The sequence below is a fragment of the Bos indicus genome, chromosome X (genome assembly GCF_029378745.1).
Source record: "Bos indicus isolate NIAB-ARS_2022 breed Sahiwal x Tharparkar chromosome X, NIAB-ARS_B.indTharparkar_mat_pri_1.0, whole genome shotgun sequence".
NCBI classification, from domain to species: domain Eukaryota; kingdom Metazoa; phylum Chordata; class Mammalia; order Artiodactyla; family Bovidae; genus Bos; species Bos indicus.
The window spans coordinates 64,241,315-64,261,236 of NC_091789.1; the positions used below are offsets into that span (position 1 = coordinate 64,241,315).

The 19,922-nt window shown below is 42.6% G+C and overlaps 2 long non-coding RNA genes and 1 other non-coding gene across 3 annotated transcripts in view; 1 reads left to right on the forward strand and 2 right to left on the reverse strand.

Moving 5' to 3' along the window:
- The window catches only part of LOC139181468 (uncharacterized), a 61,990-nt gene extending 55,438 nt beyond the window's left edge, over positions 1-6,552 (forward strand). The window contains exon 3 of the long non-coding RNA XR_011565416.1: positions 6,133-6,552. This is a non-coding gene — a long non-coding RNA (uncharacterized lncRNA). The remainder of the gene's footprint in view (positions 1-6,132) is intronic.
- On the reverse strand, positions 3,162-10,360 carry LOC139181469 (uncharacterized). The gene is made up of 2 exons (XR_011565417.1): positions 10,094-10,360; positions 3,162-6,878 (listed from the first exon to the last, which is right to left on the reverse strand). It is a non-coding gene; the product is annotated as an uncharacterized lncRNA (long non-coding RNA).
- Positions 10,361-16,341: 5,981 nt separating this feature from the next.
- TRNAW-CCA (transfer RNA tryptophan (anticodon CCA)) lies at positions 16,342-16,414 on the reverse strand. The gene has a single exon. It is a non-coding gene; the product is annotated as a tRNA-Trp (tRNA).
- Positions 16,415-19,922: the final 3,508 nt, after the last annotated feature.

Here is a 19,922-nt window from a genome sequence, read left to right on the forward strand (position 1 = left end):
ATCCTTTAGTTTGCTGTCCAGAAGGGAAGAATTCCTCTCAGAGAGTAGAGAATCTTTAGTTCAGAGAGAGTGTGAATGACTCAACCAACACCACACAGTGAGCAATAGAACTGACCAGAAGCCAGGTCTCCTGACTTAGAGCACAGTTCACTCTCCATTCGACTATGAGGGCATTCCAATCCTTCTGATAAGTCAGGGAAATCTAAGAAGCATGCACATAAAGGCACATATTTTTAGCCTTCCTCACACATTTCCTTTGGCTTAGCTTATTTAGGTTCCAGAATAACTTTAGTCCTAGACTCTATCTTTTAACTCCCAAATAGTATACTGCCTGTCTTTGGAATTCTGATTACAAAGTTCTTTATTCATCTACTCAGATCATCTCACATGTTAAGTGGCTGCCATGTGCAAAGCTGTGCATGCCATGCTAAGTCACTTCAGTTGTGTCCGACTCTTTGGGACCCCATGGACTGTAGCCTGTCAGGATCCTCTGTCCATGGGATTCGCCAGGGTAGAATACAGGAGTAGGTTACTATTTCCTTCTCCACATGTGCAAAGCACTGGGTTTCTATTCAAGAGAAGGCACTGGCTTCCTCAAAGAACTGCTAGACACAAACTGGTGTTGTGAACAGAACAGCGGATCTGGAGACCTGGGTTTTCATTCTGGTGCTGCCCTGGATTTGCTGTCTGGCTTTGTACAAAGTCACTTGGCCTCACTCAGTTTCAAGTTTCTCATTTGAAAATTAAGGTGATAATATCATTTGGCCGGTAAGAGAGTTACTCTAATTGCTGTGTGTGCGTATGTTAGTCACTCAGTCGTGTCTGACTCTGCAACCCCATGGACTGTAGCCTGCCAGGCTCCCCTGTCCATGGAATCTCCAAGCAAGAATACTGGAGTGGGTTGACATTCCCTTCTCCAGGGGATCCTTCTGACCCGAGGATCAAACCCGGGTCTCCTGCACTAGAGGCAGATTCTTTACTGTCTGAGCCATCAGGGAAGCTACCATTCATTAAAAACTGTGTGCCAGCCACTGTCACACAGCCCTCTGTGTGCACAATATGATCGAGTCTTTAGATGACCATGTTTACAATCAATACACTATTATTTCCCCTACTGTACTGATAAGAGCACGAAAGCTGGAGAGATTAAGCAACATTCCCAAAGTAAGGAAGTCGTGGATCTGGGGTTTGGATCAAAGTGGACTCCAGAGTTTCCATAGCCAACACCACTGGTCCCTCCCAACATAAAAAATAATTAAGAATATACCTTGAAAGGCATTAAGCTAATTTTAAAGCATTCTCATTTACTCTACTTCTACCTATCTGAACTTCTAAGATGTGAATACGTCTATTCTTCTGCTCATTTCTTTGTCTTGTCAAATAATCACCTCAAATGTCCAAGTGATAACCTGGAGGTGAAGGACTCAAGCCCTTGACTTTCACAATAAAGAGGCTCTGGGTAGGCTCCATAAGACCATGCTTCCTGTGTCTCAAAATTTCACTCTCTTCTTCCTTCTCTGCAATCTTTTGGGGACTCATCCTTCCTGGGAAGTTCAGAGGCCCATTTTCAGCCAAATACAAATGTTAGAAGCTTTTCTCCAAAGGAGAAAAATGAGTGAGAATCTAGTCCCTTGGAAGATCCAGCTAACCCATCTTATAAAGCAGGCACAGAAGCCATGAAATAAACCAACCATTTCTCTCCCAAGGACTTTTGCCAGCCTTGGCACAGGCTGGTTCATTTGAAATATATAATTAAATATTCTTAACAACTCAATTATTCTACCTCACTTTGATCAATAGTTCATTACCTAAGTCAGATATGCCAAAAGAGGCAAACTCTTCAGCTCATTTTGTCCTACATTTGCATGAATATTATGCACTGAATATTATGCTTCTTTGAACTTCAAAAGAACTTCCTGGCCTCTTTTGACTACAACTTTAACAATTGAGCATAATGGAATTATAGAAAGACACTTTCCCAGCTAAAGATCTCCATCCTCGCTGCTTTTGGACAGGAACAAACTTTTATATAAGCCATAAATGGCTCATTCATCCACTGTGATGGCACTGTCCATATTTCCCGGGTTCCTGAGCGGGTTTTCCCTCCTGTGAGAGCAAGGTAACTCTGGCTAATTAGCTACTAGCAAGTGGCAGCACCCACTTCTACTTTTCCTTGTGCAAACAGCTTTCTGCTTTGAAAGCATTTCCTCCAGACCTCCTCAGATTCTACACCAGTTGAGTGAGTGTCTTTGACCATAATAGCATCGCCCCTCATTCCATCCTGATGCCTAAAATGCGAGAGCAAACAGGCTACCGAGCATCTGCCTTGACCAACATGCTTATACTCAAACCAGCCCATGAGTGAGAAAAAACCTTGGCTTCCTTGGGTACAACAGTATCAGGCAGCAAGGAGCGACATGAAACTTTATGATCCTTACACATTTCTTGAAGTTTTTCTGTTATTTTTTTCCCCTCATTTTGCTTCTTCCATTCCTATACCTACTCTTCTCTAGAACTCAACAGCACAATATGGGAATCCTGATTTCCTCTTACTTCAAAGGACTTTTTCCTGTTGTCAAAGTAATATTGCCAATTGTGAAATCTTTGGAATAAACAGAAGTATAAAAATGAACAAAAATAACAGTCATGAAACTACTACCCAGAGATAAAAAATTAGTTCCCTCTTGCACACCATGTGTGTGCGTGCATGCTCAGTCGTGTCTGACTCTTTGTGTCCCCATCGACTGTAGTCTGCCAGGATGGCTCCTCTGTCCATGGGGTTTTCCAGGCAAGAATACTGGAGTGGGGCTGCCATGCCCTTCTCCAGGGGATATTCCTGACCCAGGGATTGGACCTTTTTCTCCTTCATTGGCAGGTGGATTCTCTACCACCGAGCCACCTGGGAAGCCTCACTGTGCACCAAGCATGAATATAAAGTTCAGGTAGAAGAGAGAACTATGGGTAAAACCCCAAACTACAGAAGCAGTAGAAAAAATATAAGAATATGGAGTAGGAAAGACCTTCTTAGGAATAAGAAGAAATCCACAAGCCATAAAGGAAATGAATGACAGATCTGACTACACAAAAATTTAAAACTTCTATATGGGAAAATATGGCTTATACAAAGTTTGAATGAAATGGCAGACTGGGAAAACAATACGTGAAATACAAAAGGTTAATAACAACATTTGAAATAACAAAATGTTAATAAATAAGCTTTTGCAAATCAATAAGACAAGCAACCCAACTGAAAAATAGCCAATTCACTGGAGAAATACAATTGAATTAAAAGTAATTGAAAATACACTCCAGTAACAGGAAACTCTCACAGCACAACTGAAATAGGATTTCCTCTAGTAAACTGGCCCATGAATACAGCGATTAAGAATACTTTTAGTGAAGGAATTAGAAATGGACATGCATACATATATGGTGGAAGTGTAAACTGATACTTTTTTTGGAAGGACAATTTGACAGTTTTTGCCAAGATTAAAACTGAGCATACACTTTGACCTGACAATTACTCACAAACACTTGCTTAAGTGCTTTCAGGCATTCACTAATGCCTTACCTATAGTAATAACAAAACTGGAAACAATCTAAATATCTACAAATAGGGACTATCTAAACAATCCATGGCACACTCATATAACCGGGTACTATGTAGGCATTAGAATGAACATGGTACTGTTATACTGAAATGTTCTGACATGGAAGGATGTCCTGGACACACTGCTGAATAAAGCAAGTTATAAGGGAAAAAAAAAAAAAAATATATATATATATATAATATCCAATTTTTGTAAAAGAAAAAATCCCTATAGATATGTATGTTTTGATAACACAGAGAGAAAACAGCATGGAAGAAACAGAAAACTATTACTATTATTAATAGTAACAGTCATCCCTGAGGTGCGGGAATGGGAGTTGAGAGAAACAGGTTCTTTATGAAGTTCAGATACTTTCACATCATTTTGTTCAGTGAGTAGTATTCATTTCACAATTTAAGAAATTTCAAAATAAGCTAATATAAGCATTTTCCAGGGCTATCATTTGCAATAAAGAGTGTTTGGTAGCATGAGAATGCATTACAAGGATCATTTATGCAACCGTTTCCTAGTGTTTCTAATGTCTTGTAGAGCTGCAATATAAATTTCTGTGCATGCAGTGTATGTGTGTGTGCAGTGTATGGGTGTGTGAGTGTGTATGTGTGCCGAGGCAACATACCTAAGGCATAGACTTTTAGAGTCTCCTTTTAGTGGAGATAACTTTGCACATATCTTTGAGACAGTTAGCTTGGGTCAGGCCCCAAAGAATGATGCTGAGGGCTCATTTAGGGAATGACGATGACCTAAGCCTCATTATCTGACTATAAGCTGGAAATACTAGCCCAGAACTGGTCCCTTAGGCCATCTGTTACATAATCATTTTGACACCAATTGAATATCCAAAGGGCTTGGGACAGACTCACAGGCAGTAGGAAATGTTAGAGAGTGATAGTTTGGGGTCTGTCAATCAGTTTTCAATCACATTTTTTCTTTGGTTTGTCAATTAAGCTCTAATTGTCTATTTCTATGGACAATATTACTCAATTCTTCATTAATATGGAAGGCTTCCCAGAGAAGATTGTCTCCTAAGAGTTGCAAGCTTCCCCATGCTGCCACAAGGCCATAAGGGAAGTTTCTCCCTAAGAAACAAAGGAGTTTTAAGTCCAGCTGCTTGTGAGCTTAGCTGAGAATGGACTGGACTTTTCTCTCACATCCACTTAAATCAAGGCAAACTTCTGGAAGACGAGGGTTCTGAGGTGGATTACGTATTCAAGCAGAAGAAGGTCGGTTGAGGACTACAAGAGAAGAGGCTGATTTAAGCTCTCTTGCTCCTACTGTGCCCTGCTCAAACTTCCTTTTTTGTGTCTCAATCATACGAGATTACAATGGATCACTCATGTTTAAAAGCCTAATCAAAAGCCCCATTTCTCCCAGGAAGGAGACTCACTTTACTATGAAAACCATAGTGAAGCAGAAAGACAGGTAACAGTGGAACAGATTCGGCACTGTTCTCCCTAACAGAGAGCCTCATGCCCAATATATTTAACTTAAGCTGATAAAGGGGATACGTGTTGAAGTGATGGGCTTCAGATGCTGTTTCAGTTCCTACCAGGCATACTTACACACTTCCTTCTCATGAATAAGTTCAGTGGAGCAGAGAATGCCCCGTCTTGGACCAGTTCCACATTGTGCTTCTTTTGATGCAGCCAAAAAGGGGAACTAGGGAGAGGGCTTTTCCTTCAAATGCAGAGCCAGGGTCCTCCTTGGAGGTGGCTGCAAATGGCCCAAAGATGGTGAGGCTCACAGTGGGCAAAGGCAGGCAGACAGCTCCTAACAAGGGCAGAGTTGTCAATGGTTACTCATAAGTCTCCCAAATGTGGCCGCAAGGAGGGTTAATTACCCCCCTTTCCTGCCACTTGGCTTTCTCCAATGTGTCAGCCCATTACACGGATCGCTGATTTTCTAGAAATATTCCCTGGCTTTGCAGGGACGTTCTGTTCAACAAATGGCATCCAATTTGCTCACGGTCCCTGGAATCTCAATTTCCTCAAAGGATTTTTCATCTCAATCCAGCTCGTGTGAAGGTTTTTCCTTCTTCATTTTTCGGCAGAAGAGAATAGGCAGAGCCTGCTTTACTTTTTTTTTTTTTTTTTCTTTTTCTTTTCTGTGTTATTCTTTTTCATAAAGTGAAATCCTTTGCTGAAGAGTCTGAAATTTGGGAAAAAATCCATCTCATCTCTCAGATATTTCTAGAATTACATAAAATGGAATGAAATTTGTACAGTTCAGAACAGGAAATGGAAAATAACTAATGTGTCATGTGTTCTATGAGATGAAAACTACATGATAATCAGAAAAACAGCCCCAAATTCATTGGCCTGATTCAAAGCTCTTCTTCTTTTATCAACTCACACATAAACCAGTAACATTTACTTTCTTAGATTCGTGGCAGGGCCACATTTGGGCTAACTCGCAATCTCTTCAGATTATAAGCACCTTCTCAAAGAAATGACAAAAAAGTATCTTGTTTTTTTTTAAACTCAAGACACTTATGTTTTACTTGCTCTGTTCTGCTTCCTTCTAGGAAAAGAAAGAACAGCAATAAGGAAAAGATGTATCTCATGCCTCCCATGCAGCCCATCTTCCACTTTTTTCTCATTCCAGCCAGTGCAAAAGGCAACTTGAAACTTTCAGGGCCCCATGTACTCAAGCTGTTGGGAAGAAAGCAGACAAAAAGAACAGATCTACTGGAACTGATGGAGACCTCTTATCTCAGGCTTCTAACCTACTGGGGGGCGGGAAGGGCTGGGGGAATTTACATGTGTAATAAGCACTGTTTTCCTGCAAAGAAAGAGAACTTGCCTCTCCTGCCTTGCAAAGACTGTGGGGGAAAATTTAAGTGGACGAACATACATTCCTATCCAACGCTAAGGCTAAATCCTTACAGGCAAGTCATAGGAAAGAAAAAATAAATTTTGAAATCCTCATTTCTAAGGGAATTAAAGTTGACTTCTCAAGAGATTTTCTTTGGGAGAAAAGGGAAACTGGGGTTTGCAAAATGGCCATTTTGGCAAACAAGATAAAAATAATAGGCAGTGACCCAAACAATTTCTGAAACCAAAGTCAACTGATCTTAGCTTCAAGACTACCATTATTTTTAATCCTTCAGGGATGGGGCAAGCATTGATCAGTGTTTCGCCTGTGTCTCTTATGAGATCTACAAGGATTTTCAGTTTGGCTACTTATGTTGGAAAAGACAGATGTGATTAGCAAATGGATGTGATGTAAGCACCTGAATGGTTCAGACATATTCCTCTCACATGAAGTCCCCTGTGAAATGGAAATTTTAAATGGACCATTTAAGGAATATTGGGCAAACTTAAGTAGGTAATATGTTCACATTGCATCACCACGCAAAAGACCACCCCAAAAGCACCTACCATTCCTAAAAATAGGAGAACTGCATTTCCAGTCTCAGGAGTGGAAAGCTTTTTGAGGCTTAGAACACAGAAGGTTTGCTATAGATTATATCCAGCCACAGGTCATTTCCATCGACTTTAGAGCTGGTAAAACTCTTCCAAAGCGGGATTTGAAAATATTTAAATAATTCAAGAAACACCAAATTTTAGTCTGGGATTAACATTGGATGGGAAGTGAGTTCAACAATCTTTTCAGCAGGTCCAACCTAAATATTGAGTATAGAGAGCTGGATGGAATACAAGATGATCATTCTGGAGAACTGAATTGTCTTTGGGCCACGATGTGAATGCCACCACTCTTACTTTAAATATTATGAAGTTGGCCAGATAATTTAAAATCCATGGTTTCAAATTAAGAGTATGTAACCAAAGCAGAACTGGTCATAGAGAAAAATTTATGGTATCAGCCAGGATTTGCAGCACCGGTTTGCCTCTCTACCTCCTTCCTGCTCCTTAAACAACGACTAAATTTTCCTGGGACATGTTCATAGCCTTCAAAAGACCTGGGTTCTGATGACCATATCCCTTCTGGGAGTTTCTGCCCTCCTTCAATCACTCAGAATGTCCAGGTCTGTCCTCTTAGAGTTACCAGGTTCCCTTGAAGCAAATCATTTCCATGAACAGCTTTAACACAGCGACTCACCCCAGTGAGGTTCTTCCCGAGCCTTCTTTAATAAGCTTATCCCCCAAGTCTCCAAAGGAGAAAGATATTTTTTTAAACCACTGAAATCTAATTTATCATAATCACATATGGCTCTCAGGGGGCATTTTTGAAGCTGTGGTTTTCGGGTCTCCCCATGCAAGAACCAACGGGATTGTTTTTCTTGTACAACGGTTGGGTGATTTGGTGAACTGTAGCATTGCCTCATAACTCAAGCTGGCAAGAAAACGGCTCTTAGGTTTTGGTTTTTGTTTTTTCTTTTTTTGCTTTTCTTGGGTCTCAACTAATGGTATGAGCAAAGAGAAAAGCTGGCGACTAGAGAGCAATTAATCTCTTTTGGCATTCCTGTCATCCCTGTGGCCTCCCTGGCTGGGCTGAAGAACATCAGAAAATGAATCTCTTTATAAATAATCACTTTTGATTTACAAGATCCTGAAGTCCTGCCTTTATGTTCTGTATGGAGCTATAAACCTAGAAGAGTTCCCTCCCCAGGTCTCTGTTAAATTTCTCTTTATCCCTTTAACTTTTTCTTTTGGGGGGAGGAGAACAGTTCCAGACATTTGTTGGGGCTGCAACAATAAACACGAGTGAGCATTGCTCAGCAAATGTGCCGATTCTTACACTTGCAAAGAGCCAAACTGTCCTTAATTTTTCAAATTATACTTTGATCCAGTTAACTGGCGTTATTTCGGCACTAACTCTCTGCTTCACACAGGCCGTTGTGCCATGGAACTTGCGCTGGCTCTTTTACAGGTTACTTAGAAATGTAGCCATTGACATATCTGGGGGAAAGCCAGGCCCCAACAAGAAAACAACAAAGAAAACAAAAATTCTGAGGCCAACGCTGCGGAGCTGGGGAGGGTGAGTGGGCTTTACAGGAGTCTAAGAAACACGTAAGATCCTAAAGAAATGTACCCATTAAGGTGCCTTCGTGAAACAAGCATTCACCAAGTTCATTTGCAACGAGCCAGGGGACCAAAGGCTCCTTGCCTGGCTGTGACTGCAAGGGATCTGGGCAGCCAAGTGCCAAGGCTCTGTCCGTTCTCAGAAGAGGTCTCCCGGGTAGAATAGAATCAGAGACATTCCCAAAGGAAGGCTAAAGGATGGGCAGGTCAACCAGCTCTTCATGCCCCACTGCTGCTGCTGCTGCTAAGTCGCTTCAGTCGTGTCCGACTCTGTGAGACCCCAGAGACGGCAGCCCACCAGGCTCCCCCGTCCCTGGGATTCTCCTGGCAAGAACACTGGAGTGGGTTGCCATTTCCTTCTCCAATGCAGGAAAGTGAAAAGTCAAAGTGAAGTCGCTCAGTCGTGTCTGACTCTTAGCGACCCCATGGACTGTAGCCCACCAGGCTCCTCCATCCATGGGATTTTCCAGGCAAGAGTACTGGAGTGGGGTGCCATTGCCTTCTCCGTCATGCCCCACAGTGTTCCTTTAATCCTTCCTAGAGGCTTCACTACCCTTGTAATCTTACATGCACTATTGTCTGTGGGACATCCCCCAGGGTAACAATTCTCTTTTGGACAAACAGTAAGAAGACACTGGAGTCGCAGGCCAGAGTCCCTCAGCTAAAATCCTCTCCCCAGTCTACCACCCAACAAGAAAAGCTCCATTCACTGGCAGTGGGCTGGCCCTGAAAAATGGCAGCTTCAGGCCAAGGTGTCTCTGGTCTGAGTTGAGATGCCTCCGTCGCTGCTATGATGGACAAACGACTGGAGTTTGATTTGCAAAACACCGTGCTATCTATCATTTCCTTTTGATTCCCCACAACAACTCCACCTTCAAAATGGGCATCCTGGAGCCCAGAGAACTCAACTGCCCATTCTCGTAAAGTTAGTGGCAGGGCCGACAGGAACTAGAAGGCAGGCTTTCCAGGCCCTGAGTTCTGGCAATACTTCGTTGCACCCTGAGCTTAGCGGGTCCAACTCTGACCCCAGTGGTCCGGGCCAGAAAATGAGGCAGATGTCCACAAGGAGGACAGAGGCGCCTCCAGCCCCTTCTGCTCTGTTTCCTTAACTTGAGTACTTCGGAACCATTTACTGGTCCAGGGCACTTCAGCAAGCAAGCAAAAAAGACTCGGGACACAGGCAATCACTAAGGTGACTTCAGAACCTGTTAGATGGCTACCCAAGGGGCCTCCCCGCAGCTCCAGAGCCTGGAACTACGCAGGCCAAGCGGGAGTGGCGAGTTCGAATCCGGAGGGAGCCGACCCCCCTCCCCACCCACCCACCTACCTTGGTGCAGCGCCCTGGGCCCCACCTCCAGCCGGGCCGCGGGCAGCTGGAGCAGGGAGCCGGCTGAGGTGGCAGGTTCGGGGAGGTTGGGGTGCCCTGGGGGAAGACGGCCCACCTGTGCAAACGCTGGAAAGGAAGAGAGGGAAAGCAGGCGCCGGGCACCTCTCACTGACCTGGCCACCGGCCTCCGTGGTCCACGCGTGCAGGCGCTCCGAGCTCTCCGGGGCGCTCCTCCGAGGTCTGGGATTCGCAGCTTGTGGCGAGAGCTAGAGTGCGTGCGAGGGGGGAGGAGGACTCGGAAGTGGGGGGGAGGAAAAACATCACCGCCCTCACACCACGAGGGAACAGCGGCTCGCCCGGCTCCCTGGGGCAGAGCCAAGGCGCGGGTGCGGCGTCCCGGGGCCACCTACCCGCCCGCCGCCCGCCCCCTACTCCGCCCGTAAGGCCGGCGGCTCGGCGCGGGCGGGAAGTCCGCGACCACGCAGCAGCTGCAAGCCCGCACCCCCTCGCTTCCCGGACACCGCCGCTTTCTCCCCTATCCCCCGACCCGAAAGTTAAGAAATCGGGAGAAAGTGTGAGGCTTAGCGGGCGACTTTCCCATCAAGCAGCGCCCCCCGCCCCCGCTCCTCTGGCGAAGCGAGCGTTGGGGTCTTAAAGGGACCGCACATCTCCTCCGGCCCCTCCTCCCGCTCCGCGCTGGAGGCGCCTAGGAACTCCCCGCCGCTTGCTCACAGCCTGATGACCCCGGCTGCCCTCCGACTTCCCTGCTGGAAGCCCTCAGCCCCCTCTCTTCCAGCACCACGGCCGCTCTGCGTGCACCTGGTCTGGTCCCCAGCCGGCGCGCGGGACGCGGGATGAATTGGCCTCGAAAATGATGCCCTATAGCAGGCTGCTGATCATTTCGGGGTGTATCTCAAATCCACATCGCGGCTAGTAAAGTGACAAAACGTTGGTGCCCTTCAAGGCAGGATGGCGATGAGTGTGTGTCTGTGGAGGGACAAGGGACGACTTAGAAATCTGCTTTCGTTCGCCAAGAGAGTTCCTAAGACCTAGGGAAAGGGTCTATAGTAACTGTTAGGTGTCTTGAAGAAAACTTGGGAGTGGTTCACCAAGAACCCATCCGTGAAATCGCAATATCACTGCTGACCCCTTGGTGAACCCGAGATGGACTAGTCCAGATTTGAGTTTATTCCATGAGCAAGAGGTACAAATTATCAGAATTCTCTAAGGGCCCGAAAGCGGTGCCTTGACAGACAGTACCCATTTATATTTTGAGCTCCTAAATTTAAAGGAGAGCTGCAGGATTTTTTCAAGGTGGAACTGCCTTATATTTGATACTCTTAACATCAACATGCCACTTTATGGTTTACAGAGTACTTTCCTATGCATCATCATTACTTTTTAAACTCTCACAACAAACCGAATGATCTGTCCGTGGCCTCAAGTGTTGGAGTTGGCGAGGAACTTCTGGACCATTCTAATCAACCTCTTCCTGTCACAGAAGAAACTGATGGAGGAGGGAGCCAGAGACCTGATGTATGGAAGGCCGCGCTAGATAGATTTGACCTTCCAGTTAGGATTTCCTGACTTTCAACCCACTGCTCTCTGGCTGTTATCGCCAGTCTATAGATGAGGAAACTGATGCTCAGAGCAGTTGTGCTTGCCAAAACCATATCATATATCATGAAGAGAGAACAAAGGAGAATGAAAACAAAAATAATTATCCCTGGAAGTTAACGCTTTTTTTTTCTTTCTTCACAAGTGTTAATATCATCCAACTAGCCCTGAATTGCTGGGGATGTTTATTTCAGTGTTAACAAAGAACACTTGGCCCTTTCTGAAATGTTGCCTTCAGGGCCCAAAATGTCTAGCTCCATCCTGCCACCTAGGTAGCCACACATTACCACATGCATTCAATTTGTGCTGTACTATATTAGTTTGAGGGAGAAGGCAATGGCACCCCACTCCAGTACTCTTGCCTAGAAAATCCCATGGACGGAGGAGCCTAGAGGGCTGCACTCCATTGGGTCGCTAAGAGTCGGACAGGACTGAGCGACTTCACTTTCACTTTTCACTTTCATGCATTGGAGGAGGAAATGACAACCCACTCCAGTGTTCTTGCCTGGAGAATCCCAGGGACGGGGGAGGCTGGTGGGTTGCCGGCTCTGGGGTCGCACACAGTCGGACACGACTGAAGTGACTTAGCAGCAGTAGCAGCAGCATATTAGTTTGAACTTGCTGATTTGTTGCCTCATAACCATTCTCATGCCACTTAAGGCACTGATGTTTTGTCTCACTATACTGAGTTCCTCAAGGCCAAGGACTGGTTGTTTAATTTCCTTTGTATCTGCATCCCCCAACCCCCATCATCACTCCCAATGTGCTTAGAGAGTATTCAGGAAAATGGGTGTCAGGGAACAGACGGGGACAAGCATAGATCCCAGTATTAAAAATCAGTAGACTCACTGAGATTTAACAACTCATCTATTTGGCTACAACCACTGGCTCCCCTCGCTTGATGTAGTATTCTGATTACTCCATAACAAACCATCCCCAAACCTAGTGGCTTAAAAGCTTCCAATGATTTATTGTGATCAAAGGTTCTTTTCAACTGGGCAGTTTTTGTTCAGGATATCTTGTACACTTGGCAACTGTATAAGGGGGTGCTGGAATGCTCTGAAAGGTTCTTCATTAGTGTAAATGCTGGTGGTCCTTATATTCATTCCAGTCTTGATTTCTGAATTGGGAACTCCAATGTGGGTCCTAACCTAGACTTCGTACCAGGTCTTTTTCAAGCTAAACTGATGATTATCTCTATGCTTTATTTTTCTCTACTTATTAAATGGGGGATCAAGCATAGATCATCTCATAGTCATTCTTAAGAAGTTTTACTTTGAGATAATCATAGATTTATATGCAATTGTAAGAAATAATTCACAGGGATCTCAAATACCTTTCACTCCCAATGATAACATCATGTATATCTATAGTTGTTGTTTAGTCACTGTCCTGTCCTACTCTTTTGTGACCCCATGGACTACTGGCAGTGAGATTTCCCAGGCAAGAATACTGGAGTGGGTTGCCATTTCCTCCTCCAGGGGATCTTCCCAACCCAGAAATCGAATCCATGTCTCCTGCATTGGCAGGTGGATTCTTTACCACAGGGCCACCTGGCAGAGCATATCTATAGTACACTATTACAAACGGGAAATTGACATCAGCACCATCTATCCGCCTTATTCCAATTTCAACAATTCTGTATGCACCCATCTGCCTGTGTGTACAGCTCTAAGAAAAGTTATCACGTGTAGGTTGATGTGATCACCACCATAGTCAAGATACTAAACAGTGCCAACACCACAAGGGTCTCCACTGTTACTCATCTTCTGTCCCTCTCTTCCTGACAACCACTAAACTGTTCTCCATCTCTGTAATTTTGTCATTTAAGAATATTACATGGAATCATACATAGGTTACCTTTGGAAGTTGGCTTTTTCCACTCAACATAGTTCTCCGGAGATCTATTAAAGTTGTTCCAATGTCAAGAGTTTGTTCTTTTTACTGCGGAGGAGTATTCCATGGTATGGAGGTATCACAGCTTGTTTGACCATTCATGTATTGCAGGATATCAGGATTGATTCCAAATTTTGGCAATTACAAATAAAGGGGCGATGAACATTTGTCTACAGATTTTGCGTAACCTAAATTTTCATTTCCCCTGAATAAATGCCCAATAGTACAGTTCCTGGATTGTATGGCAAGTGCATGATTAGTTTTGTAAGAACTGCCATATGCTTTTATAGAGTGCCTACACTATTTACATTCCCACCAGAAGTGAATGAGAGATCCAGTTTCTTTACATCCTTGTCAGCATTTGTTGTTGTCATTATTTTTCATTTTAGCCATTGTGATGGGAGTACAGTGATATATCATTGTGGTTTTAAATTGCGTTTCCCTAGTGCCTAATGACAGCTGCTATCTTTTCTTGTGTGTATTTAACATCTGTATATCCTTTTCAGTGAAACGTTTCTTCATATATCTTGGCATCTTCTAATTGAATAGTTTCTTACAGTCAATTTTTAAGAGTTCTTTATTTAGGTACTGATCCTTTGTTGCATACGTGGTTTGCAAATATTTTCCACCAGATTGCATCCTCTTCCCCTAAGCGTTTATAGAACAAACATTTTTAATTTTGATGAGGTCCAATTAGTCAGTTTTTCCTCTTATGGATTGTGTTTTGACAATAAGTCTAAGAACGCTTTGTTTCAGTTCAGTTCGGTTCAGTTGCTCAGTCCTGTCCGACTCTTTGTGACCCCATGGATTGCAGCACGCCAGGCCTCCCTGTCCATCACCAACTCCTGGAGTTTACTCAAACTCATGTCCACTGAGTCGGTGGTGCCATCCAACCTATGTCGTCCCCTTCTCCTCGAGCCTTCAATCTTTCCCAGCATCAGGGACTTTTCCAATGAGTCAGCTCTTTGCATCAGGTGGCAAAAGTATTGGAGTTTCAGCTTCAGCATCAGTCCCTCCAATGAATATTCAGGACTGATTTCCTTTAGGATAGACTGGTTGGATCTCCTTGCAGTCCACGGGACTCTCAAGAGTCTTCTCCAACACCACAGTTCAAAAGCAGCAATTCTTCGGCACTCAGCTTTCTTCAGAGTCCAACTCTCACATCCATACATGACTACTGGAAAAACCATAGCCTTGATTAGACAGACCTATGTTGGCAAAGTAATGTTTCTGCTTTTTAAAGTGCTAAGTTCGTCATAACTTTTCTTCCAAGGAGCAAGTGTCTTTTAATTTCATGTCTTTAGTCAACACCTGCAGTGATTTGGGAGCCAAGAAAATAATCTGTCACTGTTTCCACTGTTTCCCCATCTATTTACTGTGAAGTGATGGGACCAGATGCCATGATCTTAGTTTTCTGAATGTTGAGTTTTAAGCCAACTTTTTCACTCTCCTTTTTCACTTTCATCAAGAGGCTCTTTAGTTCTTCTTCGCTTTCTGCCATAAGGATGGTGTCATCTGCATATCTGAGGTTATTGATATTTCTCCCAGTAATCTTGATTCCAGCTTTGCTTCATCCAACCCAGCATTTCTCATGATGTACTCTGCATATAAGTTATGCTTTGTTTAGCCCTAGGTCAATTTTTCCCCTATATTTTATAGTATTATAGTTTTAAGTTTTACATTTAAATCTGTGATTCATTGAGTTAATTTTTATATAAGGTATGAGATTTAGATTGAGGTTCACTTTTTGCCTGTGGATGTCCAGTTGCTCCAGCATCATTTTAAAAATAACTGTCTTTCCTCCATTGAACTGCCTTTACACCTTGGTCAAACATCAGTTGGGTATTTTATGGGTCCGTTCCTAGTTTGTCTCTTTCCTTATATCAGTTTCTATGTCTATCCCTCTGTCAACAGCATCCAGTTTTTATTGTTACAGATATATAGTAGGATTAATATCAAGTAGAGTGGTTCCCCCACTTTATTCTTCCTTTTCAAATTGTTTTAATTATTCTGGGTCCCATACCTTTCTGTATAAATTTTAGAATAAGCTCATCTATGTCTACAAAAAACCTTTCTCAGATTTGGCTAGGAATTGCATTAAACCTACAGAACAGTTTAGGAAGAACTGACAGCTTTCATGTGTCTTGTCTTCCAATCCATGAATACAATATGTTTCTCCATTTCTGTAGGTCTTTCTCAATTTCATATATCAATGCTTTTTATATTTCAGCATATAGATCTTGTACACATTTTGTTAGATTCATGCCTACATATTTTATTTTCTTTGGAGCAATTGCAAATGTTATTGTGGTTTTAATTTTGATTTCCAGTGTTCACTGCTAGTATATATAAATGCAATTGATTGTTGTGTGCTAATCTTGTATAAAGTGTGCTGTAGAATACACAGTCATTTTATTTTTTCCCAGCTTTATTGCAATTTAATTCACCTAGAACATTGTGTAAGTCTACGATGTACAACATGATGATCGGTCACGTGTATATATTGTGAAATGATTGCCACAATAATGTTAGTTAACATGTTCATCACCTCACATCACCTCACATAATTACATTTTGGGGGTCTATGTTGAGAACATTTTTTAAATCTACACTCTTAGCAACTTTTAAGTATATAAGAGGGTTATATTATATATTTAATTATATCCTAACTGTAGTCACCATGCTGTGCCTTAGAGTCTCAGAACTTATTTATTTTATAGCTAGAAGCTTGTACCCTGTGACCATCATCTCCCCATTTCCCTCATCCTGCAGCTCTTGGCAGTCACCATTTTACTGTTTCAAAGTTTGGCTTTAAAAATAATTTATTTTGCTGCACTATGTCTCAGTTGTGGCACTGGAGATCTTCATTGCCTCATGTACGATCTTTGTTGTAGCATGTGGGATCTAGTTCCCTGACCAGGGATCGAACCTGGGCCTCCTGCATTGGAAGCCAAGAGTCTTAGCCACTGGACCACCAGGGAAGTCCCAAAGTTTGGCTTTTTTTTTTTTAAAGATACCACAGATAAATGAGATCATACAGTATATGTCTTCTTCTGTCTGATTTATTTCACTTAGCATAATGCCTTCAAGGTCCATCCATGTTGTCAAAAGTAGAAGAAGTGAATGTAAAAATGGAAGCATTATGGAATGAATAATATTGATCAGTGTTCTGAGAATATAGATTTTAGCATTTTAAATCCTTCTCATCCTATCTGAACCTGGAAAATCTGGTTATTTGATGATCTTTCAAAAACTAGCAGGTCATATAGAGATTAAGAAGAAGTATATTATGGCATGGGGCTTCCCAGGTGGCACAGTGAAGAATCAGCCTGCTGATGTAGGAGACACAAGAGATGCAGGTTTGATCCCTGGGTTGGGAAGATGCCCTGGAGAAGGAAATGGCAACCCACTCCAGTATTCTTGCCTGGAAAATTTCATAGATAGAGGAGCCTGACAGGCTATAATCCAAGGGATCACAAAGATTTGGACACAGCTGAGTGACTAAGCACAGCACACAGCAAATTATGGCATATGTTTACTTCTTTATACAGAAAATCAGACCAACCTAAAGTTTGTATTAATCAAATACTTGATTCAGTATCTAGAAGTTGACCTTTGAGGACCCTTAAGCTGCATTTAATATGACCCCATTTATCACTTGTGTGTATTCATGTTTGTTATGGAATTTTTGTCTTTGTTATATTTTCTTCTTGCTAGTCATTTCTAAATGACTCTCCACTTTCACTTTCATCAAGAGGCTTTTTAGTTCCTCTTCACTTTCTGCCATAAGGGTGGTGTCATCTGTGTATCTGAGGTTATTGATATTTCTCCCGGCAATCTTGATTCCAGCTTGTGTTTCTTCCAGTCCAGTGTTTTTCATGATGTACTCTAAGTGCTAGAAGACAGAGTTGGCTGTCAATAGTGTGGTTCACCTAATATTTCCATCTTTCTTTCTTTAAGATTCATGTAGAACTTTACCCTCACCTCCTACTATGAGCACCACCATCTGATCTGCTTTGTTGTTCAGTCACTAAGTTGTGTCCAACTCTTTGCAACCTCATGGACTGTAGCATGCCAAGCTTCCCTGTCCTTCACTATCTCCTGGCATTTGCTCAAACTTATGTCCATTGAGTTGATAATGCTATCTAACCATCTCATCCTCTGCTGCCCCCTTCTCCTTTTGCCGTCAATCTTTCCCAGCATCAGGGTCTTTTCCAATGAGTTGGCTCTTCGCATCAGGTGGCCAAAGGACTGGAGCTTCAGCATCAGTCCTTCCAATGAATATTCAGGGTTGATTTCCTTTAGGATTGACTGCTTTGATCTCCTTGCAGTCCAAGGGACTCTCAAGAGTCTTCTGGAGCACAATTCAAAAGCATCAGTTATTCACCACTCAGCCTTCCTTATGGTCCAACTCTCACATCTGTACATGACTACTGGGAAAACCATAGCTTGCTGTGGTCATTGAAATCTTAGGAGAAGTGATGTGTGGGAATAAAGAGTTAGTGCATGATTTGTCCCATTCCCTTCCCACTACCACAGGAATCATGAATGCATATTTTGAAATGAAGCCTGAGTTTCAGAGTGACTAAGATGAGCAAAGATCCCAGTAGAATTATTTTGGAAATCAAAAGTGTGTGATACATGGAACTTTGTGCAGCACAGCTTCTGAGATTTGGAGGTTGCTTCTTTTTGCAGCGTAATCTGCCCAATTCTGACTGATATCACCAGTAAAAACAATTCTGTTTCCTTGCATTTTGTGAAAATCAGAGAAGTAAACAGAGCAGCCTATAGAATCCTGGAAACAGAGTTAATAGAAGTCATTATTTTTTGGTTCTGTGTGTTCTTTTTAGCTAAGCTGTCATTTTCCATTTATGCCTTTCAGTTACTGTATCAAACAACAATTACCCAAGGAATTTTTTGATTTGTGCTTTGTGTTATATCTGAATATCATTTTATAGAAATGCTTTTCCTTTTAACTGACTTTAAGAGAATTATGGGAGAATTTTACATCATTCTCTTCCCAAAGAAGCACATCTCCAGATTTATCATAAAGCCACTGAAAAAGCAAGATTTGCTTTATAGGAAATTTCAGGAACATATGTATTTTAAACTCATCACACTGTGCAGGATTATAGTAAATATGTAAAAGATGAAAGGGAGTGTATTCCTTGACTCAAAATTATAGCATGCCCACAATCACCATGAGTGAGTCAAGTGGGTAGAACATAAAATACATTCACTTCTGGTTGAGGATTCTTCACGTAGTTTAATTACATTTTCAAGCAGTCTCACAAAAGTATGTAAACTTTGTTCACTAGGGACGTCATAAAAACAAACTGAAGATCAAGTGTGTTCAAGTGTTATACTGTGTATAGAAAAATACGATCTGGTGGAATAAAAATTGCCTCCCTAGTAGCTTTATTGCTATAAAGCATTTAATCACTTTAAATTGTCTTTGCTTAAATAGCTTACGATAGGATCTCAAGGTACCCACAGTTCTTTAGAACTGCCATGAACTGCTCACAGTATTTGTGTTTATTACAAAGCTAGGGAGCAGAAAGTCAAGTCGCTCAGTCATGTCCAACTCTTTGCGACCCCATGGACTATAGCCTACAAGGTTCCTCCATCCATAGAATTTTCCAGGCAAGAATAGAGTGATCCACTATTATTCTTTAGTAGAATCCACAGAAGTGACTGTTTCATTGTCTTTGGTGCTTTGCGTGTTAAGTCACTTCAGTCATGTCCAACTCTTTGTGACCCCGTGGACTGTAGTCCACCAGGATCCTCTGTCCATGGAATTCTCCAGGCAAGAACACTGGAGTGGGTTGCCATCCCCTTCTCCAGGAGATCTTCGCATGGTTTTAGAATCAAGCATTTCTGAGTTTGAGTCCCAACAAGTCATATAACTTTTCTGAGTCTGTTTCCTTTTATGTAAGAAGAAGATGATACTATTGCTGCTATGGAGGTTCAGTGGCCTAATGTATGAGTAGGGCCTGGCACAATGCCTTACATAATGCCCGTTAGTTCTTTCCATCCCCACTTTTCCTCCCCGCCCCCATTCCTTAGGCCAAATGTGAGAGTTATTCTGCACTAAGTAAAGTCCTTTCTTAGCTACTTAAGATTTAGTTCCCTGTCTGAAGAAGAGAGTGGGGATAAAAGCAGGAAGAATACACCAATAATTAGTCCAATTTTCCACCTTCTTCTTATAGGCAAGGAGTGAGTTGGGGAGTAGAATGCCAACATGTCTTCAAGTGGAATAGTCAAGAGACATGCCAAAATGGAAGTCACTCTGTCCTCACACACAGGTGCATCAGCACTGGGTATCGTCCTGGTGCTGGGAGAACATCATAAAATATTTGGTGCAGATTTGGGCCTAACATCCTTTTCTCTGGCTTCATGGCACATGGACTAGAAAACAAGACACAGGCCAGAGTAGAATCGTGAGAAGCCACCTGGATATCCTCACATCCGAATTCCCTGTTCTTCCAG